General features: G+C 42.7%; 1 long non-coding RNA gene across 2 annotated transcripts in view; it reads left to right on the top strand.

Annotated features, from left to right (window-relative positions):
* Window positions 1-1,476: 1,476 nt before the first annotated feature.
* The window catches only part of LOC142414588 (uncharacterized), a 203,273-nt gene continuing 189,855 nt past the window's right edge, over window positions 1,477-14,894 (top strand). The window contains exons 1-2 of one of the 2 annotated variants that reach the window (XR_012777126.1): window positions 1,477-1,865; window positions 2,255-2,856. This is a non-coding gene — a long non-coding RNA (uncharacterized LOC142414588). Of the gene's footprint in view, window positions 1,866-2,254; window positions 3,563-14,894 lie in introns of those variants that run through there. The other variant, XR_012777125.1, reaches the window with a different exon arrangement.

Below are 14,894 nucleotides of genomic sequence, written 5' to 3'. Positions count from 1 at the left end.
TGAGGGTACTGGGGTTGTTTAGCCTGGAGAAAAGGAGGCTGAGGGGAGACCTTATCGCTCTCTACAACTACCTGAAAGGAGGTTGTAGCGAGGTGGGGGTCGGTCTCTTCTCCCAGGTAACAAGTGATAGGATGAGAGGAAATGGCCTCAAGTTGAGCCAGGGGAGGTTTAGACTGGATATTAGGAAATTTTACTTCACTGAAGGGGTTGTCCAGCATTGGAACAGGCTGCCCAGGGAAGTGGTTGAGTCGCCATCCCTGGAAGTATTTAAAAGACGTTTGGATGAGGTGCTTATGGACATTGTAACCGGATGTAACCAAAATGATTAGTTCGTTCTTTGTAACTAATCAACATAGAGATAGGAGCAGGTTAGACAATGCTTTAATATTGTGTTTGTACACCTATGGCTATGGATATGCTACTATGCCCAAAGACAGTTGGACAAGGAGTAGTACGGACATGCTGCTATGTTCCCAGGACAGCCCCAGCTCATCTTGACAAAGAGTTGATGGTGGTTAGAATAATTGGTTTGTGTTAAGGGTGCCAAATCATTGTCAGGGACCATGCACCATGAAGAAGAGAAGCAAGTTACATAAGCAAGGTGGGATTGCTCATGTCCAGAAGAAGGGGTCAACTAAAGGACACACCTGTACGGCCACCAAGGACCACCAGAGACCCCCACAGAAGCCCCTTAGAGCTCAAGGACGCATGCACAATGACCATGCAAATATGATAGTTAGTCACAGGAAATAGAATGAATATGCATGATTATTCCGGGAAATTTGATGCATATGTATGTAACTGGACAATGTAAGTTTCGGCTGATGTAACCTGCAGTATGCATGCTAGGTGGAACGATCCCCCGTGCATCCGACGCCATAATAAAGAATGCCTGCTTCTTAATACTACATTGGTGTTAAGGAGTTTGATTCCTGATTTCGGTGACAACGTGGCGTAGTGGTGGTCTTGGTAGTGTTAGGTTTATGGTTGGACTCGATCTTAAAGGTCTTTTCCAACCTATACGATTCTGTGATTCTGTCATCTTTCCTACAATCTTTAACCTCACTGCTACCATCACTTACAGAGTAAGAAGCACTAGATAAAGTTTTACAGAATTTAGCATGAGCCAGGAGCCAGAGCGCAGGAGACAACTGTGCAAAATATCGCCCTATGTCCCTGCAATTGTCAAAGGACCAGAGAAAGGCTGCTCGCTGACAGCGGCGATGAACGCTCAAAAACCAATATGGTTTCCTTGTGTCTCTCCCAGATCCGAATGAAAACAACCGCTCCGTAGAACAAAACCGAATCCCCCCATTTAGGGTTTTTGCTGCCTCCGAGTCAGGGCAGACACGAGCCCTCCCTTAGGCAGATCCCATCACCTCCTTCCTTGGCCACTTGCTAGTTCCTCTGGAAGCGCCTTTTATGCGCTCGCCCGCGGGCTGCTCTGCAGGCTGCAGCGGGCCCCGGGCGGGGGGAAGGCAGGCCCCGGGCCGGGGTGGGGGGACGGGGGGAAGGCAGGCCCCGGGGCCGCGCTGCGGGGCTGCTCGCGCCGGTTCCCAGGGCCGCGCAGGGGCGCGTGCAGTGCGGCCGCGGGACCGCGCGGTGGCACAGCGCGCACGCGAGCGGAGCTGCAGCCGCCGGCAGAGCCGCGGAGGCGGGGGAAGCTGCTGCTGCTGCCGTCCGCCGCCTCAGCCGCGGAGTTTGTTAGGCTACCGGGGGGATAAAGCTAACGCGAACCAGAAAGGAATTCAGTCTTCCTGCCTGGGAAAGGAAGAATACCGCTAAGCCTGCCGGAGAGGTGGGGAGCGCCAGCTGCTGCATAGTGCACATCACAAGTGACCGACAGCGATGTTCCGGATTTAAAAGTAGGACTGAAATCGGAAGTAGCAATTTTGTCCCCTCTTTCATAAGGGTAAATCTTGGGAGGCTGAACTGGTCCCTCCCTCCATCAGGCGTCCTACCTGGGAGAGAATTTGCTACCCAAGCGACTGTCATTTGGTGGTTAAGTCAGGGAGGTTTGATTGACAACGAGCACTCAATCAAGCATTATACTAATCCCATCAGTCTATTGATAGGCAGACAGACGCAAAGGCAGAAGGAAGAAGGGAGGGAAGGGTGGGTATTATGGAAAGCTAAAAGCCAGTGGCTTTTCAAGCTGGTGATTGGAAAATAACTAGCAAGAGATGTAGAACATTCAACCAGAAAGCCTTGAAATGCTCTTGCTTTTACTCACAGATTTTTTTTTACCTTGCAGAGAGCAAAGGTAGAGGGCATCTGTCACCAACCAGATTTACTTCTGGGCATAAGGCAACAACACAAGAAGAGTTATTTCACCTGCCTCCCCAGTAACCCTGAGATGCCCAAATCATGTTCAGTGTTCCTCACTTCTTATAGACAAGATCTGCACATCACAGATGGCCTTGCTGGCTAACTGTTAGCGAGCTAACAACTGTTAAAGATGATCAAGGTGAAATATTTAATACTAAGTAAAATGCAGGACTGTTCATTCTGCCTACTGTAACAATCCATTCCTGAAGCCTCTAAACATTTAATGAAGTGTCTCTTCTCCTCCCTCATACTTCAATTTTTGTGAAGGACTTAGCTTGCAGCAGGGAATGGAACTGGGAGAGTCAAACTCAATGGTTTCTCAATCATTTCAATCTAATTAAGCAGGTACAAGAGGTTGAGGCAAGTTCTGAAGAAACCTGGAGCTCTGATGACCCTACCTGCATCACACCTTGAGACTTCAAGACACTGTCCTAACCCCTGAAGGAAGCCAGTGCTATTTTTGATCCTGATGCGTGATCAAAGCACCATGAAGCTCAGTGTCACACTCCCACGGTGACAAGGCGAGAGGTCCTGTTTGTAGGGTGCATAATTTTTCAAAGAGTGTAGTCTTCCTTCCACGTCCCCGCAGATTTACTGAGAGATCAGATAGGAACAGCATGCAATTTCTGCAAATGGCACTGTGACAGCAGGGAATTCAACTCTGTTGTTGCTGTTAATCTCGAAGCCTGTGTATGTACCCAACTCACTGCTCCACTACCACTTTCCATATGTGAAGAGCCATGGTGCTGCATGCTCTCTACCTGGGAAATGAGACTTGTTACCAGCAGTAACCTTTATCTCTGTGTGACATTTGAGCTGCCAGGAGGGGATGGCAACCCTCTCATTCCTGTGCTTGCGCCTTCCCTTGGCAAAGTGTCAATCAAATCTGGCATGTCCTGCTTCTGTTGTGGTTCTGGCATACTTCACAGAAGGCACAGAATTACAAGGTTTACAGGATGCTTTATCACTGCAGACAGTATTTTCCTACACCACCTCCTGTATTCCTCTCCAGTTAGTATGAGAGAGAGCAGAAGCTCCTACCTGCTTCTGCTGGGTATGTGACTGATCCTCTCACCTTGCTCTCCTTAATTCTTCAGTGACCTTGATTTCACACAGAAGATCACTAAGGCTGTTATGTTTCCTCTTTCAAGGTTTGTCTGCCTATCTGTGCCAGGACTGAAAAGCTCTCAATCCTGTCTTTTCCTTTTTACTAAGCCCCAATCTATTTTTTTTTTTTTAAATAAAAGTCCCTTTTAGAGTAAATATTTTTTTTTTTTTTAATATAACAGGGATTATATAATGCAGGTATTAGCAGGGGACTAAACTTTGTCTTCCAGGAAGTTCCTTTTACTCTTACATTTCTGTGCAGATGACAAGTCTTTGTCAAGCTGTATTGTAATTGGACCTTCATCCTGAATCTGAAATTTGCTCCATCCAAAGCACAGTGAACTCTAAGTTTTTGAGACCCTCACGTCATACTCAGGTTTTTATTGTATTAAAAGGGATGAACAACTGAACATCTGAACAACTTCAATTCTGCAAAGCCAGACCTGTCTGAAAGCTGATGTGGCTGATTCAGATTCCAAAATGGGACACCATCCTAAAATTTTGGGTTGATAAGAAAGCTTTAAATAAATTTACACTAAATTGATAGCATGCTTCTTTCACACTGCATCTAATATCTGTCTATATACAGAGTGAAAACTACCATTGGTAGGAAAGGCAGAGTCCAGCTGTGCAACTGGAGGCCCATTGCTGCGTGATGGATGGACACTTCAGGTGTTCCCTGTTGCAGAAAGTCTCACATGGGCTGTCAGATAAGACTTTTGGGATTATGATGGCCTTGCAAAAAAATAATCAGAGCTTCTGTGAAAGACTTTGGTTGTCGTTTTTCTTTTTTTTCCTCCCCAGAAAGCCCTGACAATAGTATTTCAATGGACCTGGTAAAAATATACACATTCTTGTATGTCCTTTCTGACACATGCCACACTGGGGACCTGTCCCTGGAAATTATGTTTCATTAAGAAATTCACACTTTCCTGAAGCTAAAGCTCAAATGCAAGTAGCTGATGCTCAGAAATATTCCTGAGCAAGTCCATAATGAGAGAAAAAGAGCATTAGAGATCCAGCTCAGCTGGTAGTACCCACGTTCTGGATTTTGAGTCTTGAAATATTTTGTTATTTTAAAGCCCCCACTCTTGAGCCAAGCAAGCTTCAACTTTCACTTGTTTTTAAAGTCAATTTTCACAGCTGTAAAGAGAAGCTGTAAGAATGCGACCAAATACAACCTAAAAGTTACAAGACAAAGCAAAATGCAAATGGAAGGAAGCCAGAAGGGGTTTGCTTTCAGAAACTACTTGGGTGATTTTTGTATGTCAGGAATTGGCAAAGCAGCTTCAAATATGGAAATGCTGGCCAAGGCACTATGAACATGTGCTCTTCAAATAGTCATGTCTTAGAGTGGAGGTCCTTCAGGGACAGGCACAGGAGGGCTCTGTTTGGAAGGGAAAAGTTCTGGTGGAAAGCTGATGTCTTGGCAAGCAAGGGACCAATCTAACCTGATTTCCACATCTCCAGAGGCCACACAGGTGTTTGCTTTGGCCCCATCAAGTGAAGGAACAAGTGGGTTTTTCACTTTTACATCTCCAGCAACAGGACTCCAAGGACCACACAGGTCCAACTCAGTGCATTTCCCTCACATGCACATGGGCAAAGGTTTCTTCTCTCCCTTTTTCTATGCCTCTCCCCAAACAGACTCCCTGGGATAAAATAAAACCAAATACGGTTACTGGGACTGCTGCTCTCTGACTAGCAAAGAAGATTCCAGACAGAGGAAATTCTTTCCTCTGTCTCCTCAGACTACACTGACCATCACTTCTAGAAAGCTTTGGTGACATAGAAATAGCAAAGGAGGAATAAAAAAACCCCACCTGTCACAGAGAACCCAAGAAGGGAGAATAATTTGGTGATCTTTTCAGGAAAAAGGGGTGCATTTCCTGTACAAGATCACCATGTTGATGGGTTAGAAAGGACCATCCCTTTTTTTGGCACAGGCTGATTTTCTGTGTTAGCTCAACAGGAAGCCTGTCAGGAGAACTGTTAAGACAGCAAATAAAAATACCCAATCTTATTTTAAAATCTCACGAGTTTCAGGACCTGATTCACAACATGTATTTGCCTGCATTTGGTCACGCTTTATTCTGACGCATCTCTAGGTCTGATCTTCTCCTTCCCTTGCGCACTTTGAGTCTTTGCTTTCTGCCTGCAAGCTGGGTTCAGATGCCCTTAGTCCCTATCTTTACGCTTCCTTTCCCTGTCATAAAATTGTCCATCTTGGTCCTGGAGACTGTAAGCAAGATGTTGCAAAGACCTGCAATATCAGACAGTAAAGTTTAAATAAGCAGATGTCACCATTGCAGCACGTGGCAATTCAACACCTAAGCAGAGCAGGAGCAAGATATACCAGTAGAGCTGAAAATAGCCCCCAGTCACCGGTGCACATTGAATCTCCGAGGTATCATACCTGGAAATCTTTCAGGCCATGCTGTAACAATCTGCCTCCTTCCCACCTGCTACAGCGTGAAGTATCTCAGCAGAGCTTTACTGCAATGAATATTACCATGTTGTTTTGAGCCTCAGGCCAGTGCTGTAAAGGTCAATGTAAATAGCTTCTTAGTTACCCCTCAAAGACTTCGATAAAGCACTGCAATAATGAAGTTGCTCTCATTTGTAGCCTCTTCCCTTAGAAATTCAGGCCAATGAACCAGCCTGCCGTAGAACAGAAATGTCACTGACACTTGGCACAACCAATGAGCTCTTCATGATTCTAAACCAATTCCAGGTCATCCCTGGAAACCTTCATTGATAGCCCCTCAGCCCTGCTCCCCCTTCATTCTAAAAAACAGAAGAAGAGTTTGGCTTAAGAGTTTAACATCTGGGTTTGAGGGGAAAAAAAAATCCCTTCCTTTCAGCATAAGGGAAATGCAGCAAGATCAGAAAAGGCTATCTCTGCAAGGGAAGGTCAGGAGATACATGCTGTGTTGTATTGCTGTGCTGAGTTTTAGCTTCCTCTTGAATAGCTCTGGGGTTTTTTTTAAGCTTCAGTGGTGGGATTTCTGTATTTATGATCCAATCAATGACTATGACCCATTAAACTAATACCCAGCGTTAGTCACTTGAAGAAACCTGGGAAGTTAGCCACAGAGCTGTTTAAAGGGAACTGATATAAAGGCTCAGACGAGTCACTGCTCAGAGCTCTAAAGTGTCTTTTGCCTCCCTCTTTTCCTGAATCTTACTGCCAGCTAATTATGTAAGAACAAAAATGTGTTATTTTGCAAAGCATGAGGAGTGGGAAAAGGCTTCAAGGCTGCCTGACTTGAGGGAACGCCACATTGGAGATGCTTCAGGTTTTTGTTCTTAAAAGAAAATTCAAACTAATTGACCTCAAGCCCAACACAGGCTTTTAACACTTAACATTTGATAAGTGGGGACTGAAATACAGGAACTGTTTATCTAGGATCAGCTCTTTTGAAATGAGCAATTGATCTGTTTTTATGATGTGGGAATGGGAAAAACTCTAAGGAGAGGCTGTTGCACTTGGGGAACATTTGGGTACCTCATACAGAAGGCTGGTATGTATTAACACGAATAGATACTTATCAAGTCTAGCTGCAAAACTAGCTCTTGTATCACTGGTTATTCCTGCTTTTAGCTGCAAAGATTTATTGGAAGACATATCTTTTTCAAGGTATTTTAGATACTTCCAATTCTAATCCATGCCAGAAAACAGAATGGCAGATATATGGAAAATAAAAAAATAGCATCAAAAGCAGAAAATGGTATTAGTGTAACATTAAAGGTGTTGCTTTAAATTTTGAAATGCTCAGGAAATGTGATATATGTGCAAGTAGGAAAGTTAGAAGTGTTATACAGTTAAGAAAAAACTGGTTTTGTCAACATTTGGACAAAAAAGGAACAAAATTTTAATGAAAACAAACCCTTCATCTTTCTGTAGCTCCATATAGAATTAACTCTATCACGTCAGGCCTGCACAATACAGTATCTACTAAATATACCTGTCTCAGTGCAATCTACAAATAGACTAATACATTAGTCTGATAACACCCTCCTACAATACTCCAAATGTGGAAAGCCTAGTCAATAAATGTACCCAAGACAACCTGTAAGGAAACAGTAAGGTAAAGGCCATGTGCATTGGAGACCACTAAATCTGCATGTTGGAAAGGTCTTTAAATCTCTAAGTCAACATCTTTAGGTCAGACTTGACTCCCTGGTGACTAAGCCCTGTTTGGGATTTGGGCCACCACTACTCAGGTGACACCTCCATTGCATAGAGGCTGGAGCGTAGCAACTGAAGCAAAAAAGCACGTGTTTAGTTCTGTGCAGTTTCCCTTTCAATTTCCAGTCCTCCTCACTGTCTGATTCTTGTGCCTTTTTGCAATCAAATTCAAAACCTTTCAAAATGCTTCCAAATAATCTTTTTTTGTTGAATTTACATTTCAAAAATTCATGGGAAAATATTGACCTCACATACAATTTGATAGTACTGGGGGATTGAAGAGGACTGTAGTTCCACAAAAGTTAAGGAGAGGAATTAGTGCTAAATCTCTGACAGTGATGCTAAAGTATGCTTCATTAATGTTATTGACTGTGATTAATAGATTAAAGCTAATGATGTTTGTTTACTTCAATGTATACAATACTGTTTGTAGGCTTCCCGAAGAGCAGCATGATGGTAATATCTAACAGCATTTGATATGTGCAAAGTGATTAAAAAAACCATTTGAAATCTCTTTTAAGAAAGAAAGAGAAGATGAATGATCTAGTTTAAGTAAAAAGGAAGTAAATGAGAACAAATAAGTGGAGCTGAGTAAATAATTCAGAATGAATAATTTATTTCATATATTTAGCCCTACTTTTTTTTTTTGCTCATGGGATCCACGGAAGTGAAGAGATTTCCTCAAACCTATTTATCATACGAACTTGATAGCTTAAAGAAAGCCTACACAACAGCGGGAACCAGGGGCATTGGAAGCTCAGGCTTCATTGTGAAGGTGTGAATGGCTAGGGAAGTCAGATTGTATTACTTCTGTTCTCTCATTAGCTAAACAGCCAAAGTTTCCAGCACCAGTAATTCTCAACTTGGCAGATAAATGCCAAGTATTATCAGTATTTATTGTCAAGCCTAAAAAAGCCTCTGGCTGTGACTGGAGCCTACTGCTCCAGGGTATTTGCAAATACACAACAGAAATACCGTGTTTGTCCTCAAGGCTGTCTACACTGATGGGGTCAATCCTAGGATGCCATCAAATCCTGTATCCTGGTTTGCTGAAATATATCCAGTAAATCCCTTTTCTCTCTAGCTCAATCCCTCTTTGGAATTCGTGGTTCTGCTCAGTTGCTGCCTGATGTACTTTGGAGCATATCTGGAGCTTTCACCCATTCTTCAAGCCTCCAGCTCAAGCAGGCTACTGCCAGCAATGCCAGAAGTCCCGGTTGTGATTTGTTTTACACCTCATTTTCTAAATCTGCTACAACTAAGTGAAATGATGTCTAGAAGAAAAAGCAAATAAATATGCAAACTGATCCTTTGAACAGCTCTCCAAGCCAACGGAGATACACTTATGCAGTACTTAAGGGGGAGGAAAAAAAAAAGCCCTAAAACCCTGCAGAGAATAACTTCTAAATCAACCCCAAATACCAATACAAACTCTAAGAGTCTACAGGCAAAAGCACTAACCCTCCCCCTTTCAAGGTGACCCTAGTGATAGTCCTTGTGGTTATGGCAGTTTTCTTGGATGAAATAAACTATAGAAGCAAAATTTTGGAAAAAAAGGTGCCTGAGGCCTACATGAAGCTGAATGTTTTTATTTGCTAGTGATGTTAGTGAATGTTGATGCTCTCAGCGTCTCTTGGGCACCAGGCTCAATAGATGTACAAACAGTGAAGGTAAACAAGGAAGCTCCTGTAAATACTCATCTACACAAACCTTGGAAATTCACTTGTTAAAAGTGCATGTGGGCATAAAAGTGGTCACATGGCATGAGGATGTAAAAGATACATGGGGAGGGTGGAAGTGAGTAATGGAAAAGGCATACTGCATTTGCTGTATGGACTACATTTATAGCTGCAAATCATGATTACCAACAAATGATGAAGTGGTCTATTTGGAGAAAAGGAACTAGAACAAATGCAAAACAAAAAACAACAATAAAAATCAAGGCTTAATTGCATCAAAATTTTTCTTGTTCCAGCTCACTCCATTCTAAACTATTACCTTCCAAACAAATATTAAAGCAGTCAGACATGTTTTACTTCAGTTTGAATCAAACAACTACACTCAGCTGCCTGAGGTGGGTACTTTCCTTATAATATAAATCAGAACACATTGAAATCAGAGGGAGAATTCCCTTGGCTTCAAAGAAGACAGGGCTGATTGCCTGTTATTAAAGAAAATGCTTCATTTGCTCTGCACATCTAAGCCTATCCCACCTCTGCACTGTGGGGACATTGGTCAATTGACCTCAGATGCCAGGCTGCTTCTCTCCTTGTACATGATATATCTTCTTTGTCCAGGGATAGTGCAAATCAATCATTTCTTCAGGTCATGTCACAGACTTCTGAAGTTGTCCTGGTAGCTATCAGTTTCCCCTAGTCTTACTAGTTCTTGCCTGGAGCACAATCAGCCTGAATAACAAAGGAGGTGTGAAAAATCTGTGCTGAATTTGCCCTGCCTATAGAAAATTGAGTTTTAAATCAAATTCAGTCTTAGTTAAGTGCTTCTTTTTTGTGTGAAAGCCCCAAAATTTTCCCATAAGGAAACTTCTGAATTTGTATTTTGAGGTAGCCTTCATGGTAAACTAACATGTAATTAAAAATTTCAAAATCAAGAGAGTTTTCTTCCCAGGTTTCAGTGAGATTTTTTTCCTGCTTGATCAGTCTCATAGGTTACCCAGGAGTATTAATGGTCTTAAGGAGCTCAGTGTCTACAAGGAGCTCTGCAAGATACTTGTAAAAGCACAGGTGGGATGGATGGGCTGTACTGCTGAGGAGGAGCTTGCGGGGAGGGATGATTCAGCCTCCCGGATTAAGGCACCTACATTTGGTGTCTACATAAAAGTGTCTAGATGTGCACTAGATGTCTGAGCTCTCACTGCAGTCAATGGGAATGGGATTCAAGTGCCAAAGCATGTCTAAAGTGTCACTGGACATGCCCTAGTTTACCTCCTGGTCTCCACATGCCAGCTCTGAAGGGCTAGGGTAGCCCTACGTCCCGGGTCAAATCTGCCAGGCCCACATGTATGTCTCAGATACTCTGGAGCATTTCAAATAATTCTAGATGTTAGGGCTTTTGAACTCGGGCTGCAAGTAACCAGAGTGAAGATGCTAGTAAAACAGACATCCTGTATTACATAGATTGCTTCACCTATATTACATACATTGCTTCAGTTTGTAAGAATGGGTAAAACAGATTAACATTACCAAATGCAACGCATGTCTCCATCCCTGACTCCAACCCATGACTCCCAGATCTACATGGGTGATGGAAGGGCAGTGTTTGGGCAGATTGTATGAAGAATCAGCATTTCTAGAGGTTCGCTATGAGGTTTCTACAGTAAATTGGGATTGCACTGGCCTGGTCTGTGATAAACCAATTACAATATGGTGGTACACAAATAAGAGAAAGACACAGAAACAAAGCACAGGGAAGCTAAGCTGTGATTTTCCTCCCTTTTTGGTCCCTTTGGGATGCATTTGCTGTTAATCCACCCAAAGCATTATTAGATCTCTAGCAGGTGTTTGACACAGACCTGGACCACTGATGTCTTTTGCACTGTCTGGAGGCCCTGCCATGCTCTACAGCCTGTTTACTTGCAAGGCTTTTTTTTTTTTTTTGAGGGTCTCTGGCTCTGTGCCCATTCTCCCTTTATAGCTTCTCCAGCAAAAACATGTTGGAGGTCATTGTAAAAGGAACTGGTCAGAACAGGGCATGTTTAATAACAGATTTCAGGAAAACAGGCTGAAGTTTTTAAAAAGCAATTCAAGATCTGATTGATTTATCAAGGTCCGTCAGTGAGCTTCTGCCTTCCATGAATCTTTGCTAAGACAGGCCTCGCACGATTTAAGGGACAGATGCTGTAGGCAGCTACTGAGATCAGTAATGAGAGAAATTTCTTGGTCAGTATGTGCATCTTCCCCCCCACCCTTTTTTTTTTTTTAGGAGGCTGAAGTAGAATGAGTTCCCTGGTCTCTGCTGATGGCAAAGACCTACAGCAAAATTACTCTTGGCCCATTCTTGCAGAGCACCCATGCTACCCACAATAAAGCTTCCCACCATATTTCCCCAGTAGGAAACCTGGTACTCCTGGCACTGCCAGGTCTGTCATTTTCATGGGTACTTGAACAAGGTTTAACACTGAAATGCGGCATTTCGTCTGGTGAAACATGCAGCAAAACCTCGTTGTGGGTTGTGCAGATGCTTCTCAAGGAATTTACATGAACTTAATCTTGTTAAACTCTTACATGATCCTACAAACTGCACCATGGGGGACTTCTCTGCTGGCAGCCTTTTATATTAAAAACACATCTTTACAGAAAGCCTTTCATTTGAATCCTTAATCACATGAATGGGCTGACTTAATTTTTTTAGCACTGTCAGAGTATAGCAGCCTCTTGTCCATCCCTAATGTTGGGACCATGCAGCTCAGCAGAGGCACAGTGGAGGATGACTCTAAAGTGCCACCTGTGCATCTGTGTTGTCCTTGTTGGGAAGATGGGTTTCATGGCTATGACAGTTTGTTGTAAGGAGTCAAAGAGACAGCACTGATTTCAGGACACAGGAAAGTGCTAACAAGAGCCCCTGAACGCCGCCCCCCCCCCCCCCAATGTGGATGAAAGTCTTGTCCACATTATTCCCCTTCTGTCACTTGACTAAACTTCTCTACCTGCTATAGTTGAACAGAAAGGAAAAAACTATCCTAGCATCTGTAGTAAAAAGGATTTTCTAACTGAACAGGAAAAACGGTGCCTTATTATGCTAAGTGAAGCCCTTCTGGTTGGGTGCAACCTTTTGCTCATTTTGCAAATGGAGAAATGAATCCTCCAGGTACATCTCAGTAGCACAGTGGAGCCTTAAAAGGTTTGGGACCTACTCCTGCATGCAGATTTTCTGAGAGACTCAGAGATAAGCATCTCCCTTGCAATGCTTTTAGGTAAATACTCGGAAGAGCACTGTCTACTGGTCTGCATCCAAACCTTATTCATTTGGCACTATGGCTGTGGCTGATACATTTTGAGTTGGCTCTGATGGTTGATGCTGAGCTCTTGAAAATTTGGCCTTCTGTGACTTGCCCAAGGTCAGTGGCAGAGACAAGAAGCAGACTCCGATCCTGAAACCATTTGATCCTGGCTATTAACCAAAAAATACATTCTTCATTAGGCACATAGTGCTGAGTCCACAGGAGGCACCTAAGATAAAACCTGAAGCAAAAGATCCCTATTTAGATCTGGTAATCTCTAGTGGAAAATGAGTCGGGCACATACACAGAATCTTCTGTTTCCTCTTAAGGTGTTGGCTGATTAAATGAAAGCCGTGTGAGAAAACCTGCCGTAGGCCACAACATCTTTTAGGTCTGTGGAAGGAAAAAACCCCTTATAGCTTTTAATGAGCTCATGAGATTTTACCCTCTGTAACCACTAAATCCATCACTTTGCAACAATGAAGATAATTTATGATTGCCTCAATTGTTTCTTTTATTTATGGGACATTTTTAGTATGGAATTTAATCAAAGAGATTAAATGTCATACTACCTATTACCTTGCTGTTAAGATATTAATCCTATAGAAAGACATATCAAACTCCAGATTAATCATAAAAGGAAAGAAGTATGATGGCAATGCAATTGCTTTAGGATTCATGATTTTTTAACTTATTTAATCGGGGCAGAAGTTGAGATGTCACTGCCTCTTGTAACATACTTGTTTTTCAGAATTAGGAATGGATATGAAAATAAGTAGAGTTAGGTCTTGATTTAACAAAGTGCTTAACATACACTTAACTTTAATGTGCTTGCCTTGACTTCAGTGAGACTTATGCCTGTGTTTAAGAACTGTATAAGGCAGGATTAAATCACCTGCTTAATTTTAAGCATCCACTTAAGTGCCTTTTGGTAGGTAGGGCTTCAGTAAGCTAAGTTACATATTTGACAGGTTTGCCAGCTTAATAGTATCATTTCAAAGCTAAGAAAAGGGAATAAATATGCTGCCTATATTTATATCTCACTTTCTACACAAAATGGTTTCCCAAAGTCCTTTATGAACCATAAAGTGAACTACATTTCAGCAATTGATTTCAAAGCCTTTTCTACTGTAAGAGGATAGCACTGAGAAGAAACATTATGAGAGAGAGAGCACAAAGACAAAAAGTTCAGTGTACACTTGGAGGAGCTATTGTAAATTGAGGGGGAAATCGGAGACCACAGGAGCATAGGAACATGGTGTTAATTTGTAGTTTTAATCTATTGATGCACTTTTAAAAGAGACCTGGGTCAAGTTCGCACGCTGTTCCTGCAGAAGCTATTTGCTATCACAGAAAGTAATGATCATCACTACGTTATTAGGAATAAAAACTTATTGGTGACCTTATCTGAGATGCACTTGCATTACAAGTACCATGTTCTTTTCAGTGAGAAGCAAGTAAACACCGTATTGTCCAAACCAGGCATGGGTAAGCCCAGGTCACAGGCATTCACTGTTTATTGCACCAGTGATGTACTTTCTGGATAGGTCTAGTTTTCAAGTGCTCAGATCAGCCAACTTACTGTGGTTTCCCACAGCTGGCCAGATCTCCTTTTCAGAAGTCATTGGGTAGGTCACAGTTTTCACCAGGTCTCCCCCGAGTTCTACCCTTTGCTTCTCCCCAGATAAGCCCTTTTCATCTGTGCTGACCTAGACTCTGGCAAACGTGGCCTCCTGGAGACCATGCACAAAGAGCTTTCAATAGCACCTTCAAAAAACAAGTCATCTGGCCGCTGCCTGAAGTGTAACCTGTGGATTAAAACTTTCCTGAAAGAAGAGGTAGCCAAAGTAAACTTTGTATGTGTTTAAGTTGTGCTAATTGGTTTTATAAGTCAAGTTTGACAATGCCAGCCAAGAACTCTTCCCCTAGCAAAACCTCAGGAGCCCCTCTCCACTCACCACCACATAGGCAGATTGACCTTGTGCTGAGACCTAGCAGTTAACAGGGTCAGGATATATTTAAGTGAAGGCCAAAAAGAATTATCAGTACCTACCCACGATATATATATATTAATTAGTGAATCCCTCAAACTTCCCAGGGAGCAGGCAGGAGGATTTGAAAGGTTTTCAGATGAAAACAAGACTATAATACACCACATCTGTAAGGGCTCCCATCACCGCCTGCTGAATGGCTGTCTACTGAGGATGACCTTGACATTGCTCTAGCCACTCCTGACATCAGCTAGGTCGAACCTGGCTGGACTAGAGTCAAACAAGTAATGAACAAGTGCTCCCTGTTTGCAGTTAC

Source organism: Mycteria americana, chromosome 9, assembly GCF_035582795.1.
Source record: "Mycteria americana isolate JAX WOST 10 ecotype Jacksonville Zoo and Gardens chromosome 9, USCA_MyAme_1.0, whole genome shotgun sequence".
Taxonomy (NCBI): Eukaryota; Metazoa; Chordata; class Aves; order Ciconiiformes; family Ciconiidae; genus Mycteria; species Mycteria americana.
The sequence above is the reverse complement of the archived record's forward strand: the minus strand, read 5'-3'. Positions and strand labels throughout refer to the sequence as shown.